The sequence below is a fragment of the Eumetopias jubatus genome, unplaced genomic scaffold (assembly GCF_037043125.1).
Source record: "Eumetopias jubatus isolate StellerSeaLion01/CBP00866 unplaced genomic scaffold, mEumJub1_p1.0 scaffold_2, whole genome shotgun sequence".
Taxonomy (NCBI): domain Eukaryota; kingdom Metazoa; phylum Chordata; class Mammalia; order Carnivora; family Otariidae; genus Eumetopias; species Eumetopias jubatus.
Genome location: NW_028274808.1, coordinates 74,915,240 through 74,921,239, shown reverse-complemented (window position 1 = coordinate 74,921,239; position 6,000 = coordinate 74,915,240). Strand labels below are relative to the sequence as shown.

The window sequence follows — 6,000 nt, the reverse complement described above, 5'->3', positions numbered from 1 at the left end:
CCCTTAGAGAACAGGGGTAGGAGGGGCGGGGATAGGTGTTAATGGAACACGAATGCTTCTGATCCTATGGTGAGCGGTTGAACAAAGCTGGTGTTTGTCCACTAAGACCACAGTCTCCCAAGACCAATGGAGGCCAGTGCCAGGGATGGCAAAGAATGTGTTATGACAATCGTTCCAGGGGAGAGATGACAGAACTGAGAGCTAGGAAAGCAGGATTTGAGAACAGAATCTGTACCAGCAGCCAGCTGAGTGACCCTGCTCAATGCTCCTACTCCTGTCTCATTGTTGACAACATTCTCCCCTTGGTCCCAGAACCTTCTCTGGCTTTACTCCACCTATCCTCGCGCTCTGTGGCTCATCGATTCCTCAGCTCTTCCTGGAGAAGCTCTCAGCAGTTTGGACCCATAAACTCACCTGGACCGGGGGCTCTTGCCAAGAGCCTCTCTCTGCTTGCAGAAGATCTAAGACATTTCTCTGCTCTGCCTGTGCCACCTCTCCGTCCCCCCATACCTACCTATCAAAGTCCAATGCCTTCGAGGCCAGGTCAGATCCTGAGTTCACCAAGAAATGTCCTCAAGTCTTCTCAGAATATTTCCCCCTGACCCCCAGAGTTATTTATGTATATATTTCCCTTCTGCTGTTCCTTGATTGTGGGCTCCTCCAAGAAGAGATCAGCTCTTTGCTACAGCCCCTAGCATTTGCTTTGTTGAGTCTTTTGTGTTGCTTTGAACAAAATATTTCTAAGTTTTTATTAAATAAATATCACTGGGGTAAGTGTAAAAGAACTGGTTGGGTTATTTCATACACATTCTGACAAGTGTTTTTTTTTTTTTTAAACTCTCTTGTTCCCTTGTTGAAATATAATTCACATATTATACAATTCGTCCATTTAAGAGTGTACAACTCAGTGTCTTTAGTATATTCACAGGCTTGTGCAACCATCACCACAATCTAATTTTAGAACAGTTTAGGCTCTCCAGAAACCCTGGACCCAATACCAAACCCCATCCCCCTCCCCTCAGCCCCTGGCAACCACTAATCTACTTTCTGTCTCTAGATATTTGCCCATTCTGGACATTTTATGTAAATGGAATCATACAGTATGTGGTCTTTTCTTTCTTTCTTTCTTCTTTCTTTCTTTCTTTCTTTCTTTCTTTCTTTCTTTCTTTCTTTCTTTCTTTCTTTCTTTCTTTCTTTCTTTCTTTCTGTTTGACAGAGAGAGACACAGCGAGAGAGGGAACACAAGCAGGGGGAGTGGGAGAGAGAGAAGCAGGCTTCCCGCCAAGGAGGGAGCCCAATGCGGGGGCTCGATCCCAGGACCCTGGGATCATGACCTGAGCTGAAGACAGACACTTAACGACTGAGCCACCCAGGCACCCCTATGTAGTCTTCTCTGATCTAAGCTTTATGCTATTGAAACATTCAGAGATTTTTCTTTTCTTTTCTTTTCTTTTTTAGATTTATTTATTTATTTGACACAGAGAGAGAGAGAGCACAAGCAGGGGGAGATGTAGGCAGAGGGAGAGGGAGAAGCGGACTCCCTGCCGAGCAGGGAGCCTGATGTGGGGCTCCACCCCAGGACCCTGGGATCATGATCTCAGCTGAAGGCAGACACTTAACTGACTGAACCACACAGGTGCCCCTCAGAGATTTTTCTTTTTAAAAGGTTGGCTCCTTTAGAGGGGCACCTGGCTGGTTCATTTGGTAGAGCACGTGACTCTTGATCTCGGGGTCATGAGTTTGAGCCTCACTTTGGGCAAGAGATTACTTTTAAAAAAATGTTGTAGTTTAAAAGGTTGGCTCCTTCGCTGTGAATTGTGTAAGACTGATGAATCACAGACCTGCACCCCTGAAACAAATAATACATTATATGTTAATAAAAAAAATAAACATAAAAAAAAATAAAAGGTTGGCTCCTTTAAATAAACCTCTGGCAAAACCCAGTCTGGAAGGGAGAAATCATTAATCAGATAGTAACACTGAATGACCTTTTTAAGATTTTTTTTTTATTTTTTTATTGTTATGTTAATCACCATATATTACATCATTAGTTTTTGGTGCAGTATTCCATGATTCATTGTTTGTTCATAACACCGAGTGCTCCATGCAGAACGTGCCCTCCTCAATACCCATCACCAGGCTAACCCATCCCCCTACCCCCCTCCCCTCTAGAACCCTCAGTTTGTTTTTCAGAGTCCATCATCACTGAATGACCTTTTTAAGGGTATTTGTATTTTAACAGAGAATAACAATGCCATCACACAAATAAATGACTCATTTAAGGGGACGACACTTTGGGCAAATGTGAAACCCGAGGCAGGAGCAGCTGTCCTCTCCCAAGGCAGGCTCTTGCCTCTGGAATATTCCAATCCTTCAGCAGACCTTGATGGGAGGAACTGTCAAGTTCTTGAAAAAGGCCAAAACTTTGCTGTGTTATCTTCTAACAGGATGAGGTACAGTTTTTTTGACAATCTTTGAAAAGTGGCCTGATAATTAAACCCATCCTCTGAAAAAACAAGTGTAAACCTTTATTACCAAGTCATGGATTCTAAGATACAGATATTTTCCCCCCACATTTAAATGTTCCTTCATTTAGGATGCATCTTGTCATTGCATCTGGCCTGGTGGCGGTTATGAAAGAGTTGTCATTTCCGACACAGCCACAAACCTGTCATGGCTGTTCATAGGGCATTTCAATTAAGACGTGGCATGGTTGTCACCACCGGTGCCGAGTCCCCAGGCCATCTACAATGTCTTCAGAAATTTACACTATGATTTGACGTTGACATTCTACATACCCATTGCCCCTGACGGCACAGAGATGATATTACGTGAAGGAACACAGGTATGTTGACCGAGGGTTTAAAAAAACTGATTCAGAAGACTCAGACTCTGCATGCAAAAAAGTTTTAGGAAAACCCCAACCTGATATTTTCCTTTTTATGTATGTATGTATTTATGTGAGAGTGGTGTGTGATTTTTAAAAATCGGTCTAAGTAAGGCCAAAGGAGTATTTTCAAACTTTTTTTTTTAAAGCCTGTGTTAGAGTTTCATTAGCAGGCATTTCTTTCTTAATGATATATTTTACAATCTTAAATTCTGCATCTTCAACTTGGTGTACGCCCAGTGTGTTATCTCATCCCGTGACAAATGGAGCCGAATTCTCAGACAGATTCAAGCCAGCAGGGATAGAAAACTGAGTCTTATGTAAGGAACTTTTGAGGTTACTTCTCATGCCCCACTGCTTGTACAGAGAACAACAACAACAGAAATCATGATGGAGAAAAGTAAGTTGCAGCACGCAAGGTCCAAGTGGGATTCAGTGTTCAGAGTGCTGTCCAGCAGCCTGGAGACGCTCCATAAGCTCCTGGAGTCCTTGGGAGGATTGCAGAACTCCATAAACTCTATGCTGACATCATCCCTGTCTGGGCAAAGACAGGACCAGCAGCCACCCAAGAATGGCCTTTCAGAATCCCTAATGAATTAATCACCACAAGCCGGAGCTGGAGAGGGAGAACGTGTTCCTACCGTCAGTCTGCCTTTGCCCAGGGGTCCCACCTCCCATTCACCAATTAACTTTACAGTCGCATCTGCCTTTCCTGCCAAGCTCTCCCATAAAGGAATTTATCACCTTCTGTTCTGCTTTTCTTCCCAAATGTGACTCAGAAACCAACAGTACCGTTTAAAAAGGCACTTTCAGCAAATCCAATTATGATCCCAAGCACCTTTATGTGGAATGAGTGAGCTCTTCTGCATTTCCTTTTGTGGCTTTATTAACCATGCTGGCCAGAAGCTCGCTGCTAGCTGGGGCCAATAATAATAGGAAACATTTGTTGTGTGCCAGGCACTGTTCCGAGGGCTTCATATCGATTACCTCATGTAATCCTCGCAAGAATCCTATGCAGCAAGCACTTCTATTACACTCATGCTACAGATGAGGAAACTGAGTCAAAGAGAAGGTAACAAACTTGCCCGAGGTCACACAGCTCTAGACAGAGGAGATGAGGGTTGAACCCGGGCAGGCTGGCTCCAGAATCCGTGCTCCAGCCACCATCGTGTTTGACCACGAGAAAAGATGATCAGGCTCTTCACTTTGCTTTTTCGTAAGTAAAGAACATGAAGGTTAGCTCGTCTTGGGCTTTTTACACCTTTAAAATCAATCTTCCTTAGAACTCGATATATATAAAGCCTCCAAGTTTGAAATGGGGGCAAGGTACCTGTAGGTACCCTGATTGGCTTTCCTCCAGACCCCTGAGGGGGTCTTGGGTCCTGGGAGCTTCTGGAAAACCTCTGCCTAAATGCCTCCTCTTGACAAGTTACTTGAGAGCTCAGAGAAGCAGTAATCTCCCCAGGCTGCAGGCAGAAAGAGCCCAGCTCTCCTGCCCAGCTCTCGCTCCCTGGCCCTGCCCCAGCACGCTGCCTCTGCATGTCGGTTAGCGCCTGCGACGCGGCACTTAATGAGGACAAACAAATGTGCTCATCGCATTGAGTTCAAGTGTGAATGATGTGATCATTCTGCTCCTGCTTAGCAATCCTTTTTCTGGAAAGATCTAGGACAGATGCTGCAAAGCTTTGAACATAAACTCCCAGATAACAGTGGCACGCTTAGAGGGAAGTCCTGAGAATCAGAGCCACAGGGTAGCTCCGTTCATGAATCAATCTCCACTAGTCTCATCTTCAAGGGAGTTTCTTGTCCAGCTCTTACTAGTATCTCATCCCAGATATTGTTTGGAAGTCTGTCCTTCTAACTTATCCCTAATGAGATAGGGGACAGAAATCCTAAACTACCTGAGAAATTTCAAAGCGTTCATTCAAGCTGGTTAATATCTCTTTCTGGGAGTATAAGTCACAAACTTCGTCTGTATGGATCACGCTGGTATCTACGGAGAGCCCACAAAGCATCATCGTTTTGAAAGCATTGTCACGTAAAAATGAATCTGGGTCCTTTCGTTTCCAGCAGGTGCCATCAAGACCTTCTCTGAGGGCTCAACCCAGAGAGATGGAATAATTGGCCATGGGTAAGAGTAACATACAATTACCACTTTGTATGTCTAAGCTAATAAAGAAATGAACTTTTGTTTGCAACACTTTCCTTTGTGTTAACTGAACATTTACTACCTGACATGGTAGTCTGATGACTTTTTCAAGACTCTGGTCACATGTATGAAAAACTGAGGCACCCTTGCTTCCCTTTCTGGCCTTGTCTGAGACTGTCTTGATAACCTCAATACTGTGTTCTATTTATGTAGGATAGGAGGGGGAAAAGAAAGAATTATGTTCTCATCCAATACTGATAAAAAAAAAAAAACAAAAAACATTTCATCTTCCTCTCTGTGAACAGACACATAGTCAGAGTCAAATGCCTCCACACTATTATGTTCTGTATCTCTGGGCATCTTCAGATTTGTCTGCCGTCATTCGTTGTACCCTCGGCCAAGTTATTTATGCTCACACTTAATTTCTCTCTAGAAATAATGCCATGAGAAATATAAATTCCCTCTTGCTCTGGCTTGAGATCAGGAGCTCTAAGCCATAATGTGGCAAATTGTGGGGAAAATGAGCTGCTCAGTTAGGAAAGACGTTGTTAACAGAGGAGGAGAATACTTCCGCTTTCAGTTAAGATGGTTGTCTCCTCGGGTCTCACGTCAATCTGAAGTCAGTAGTCTGGGGCAAGAAGAAGCAGCGAGTAAACATCTTCTTGACCGAATGCAATCAAGTACAAAGGAAAATCATATAACGTCCTTCAGAAAATATTCTAACAATAAATGCTATTAGAATTGCCTCATTTCTTCCAGTAATTCTTCAAATGCAATCTCTCTTAAGTGAAGCATTTTCAAGGTTAGAGTCTCTGGGGATGTGACCCAAACAACATGTTGAAAAGTCTTCCCAAATTTTTTGTTGTGTCTATCCTAACTAAGAATGATTTCTCTCGATGGTTCGTTTTTGTATTCTAATTTTTAAAATTGGAAGCACTCGTAACTTTCTGTAATGTTTTATTAT

The 6,000-nt window shown here is 43.2% G+C and overlaps 1 protein-coding gene across 2 annotated transcripts in view; it reads right to left on the bottom strand.

Moving 5' to 3' along the window:
- Nucleotides 1–2,210: 2,210 nt before the first annotated feature.
- TMEM154 (transmembrane protein 154) overlaps nucleotides 2,211–6,000 on the bottom strand; it is a 69,294-nt gene continuing 65,504 nt past the window's right edge. For both annotated transcript variants that reach the window (XR_003609474.2, XR_003609475.2), the window contains exon 13: nucleotides 2,211–2,506. The gene's annotated coding sequence lies outside the window, so the exon portion shown is untranslated. The remainder of the gene's footprint in view (nucleotides 2,507–6,000) is intronic.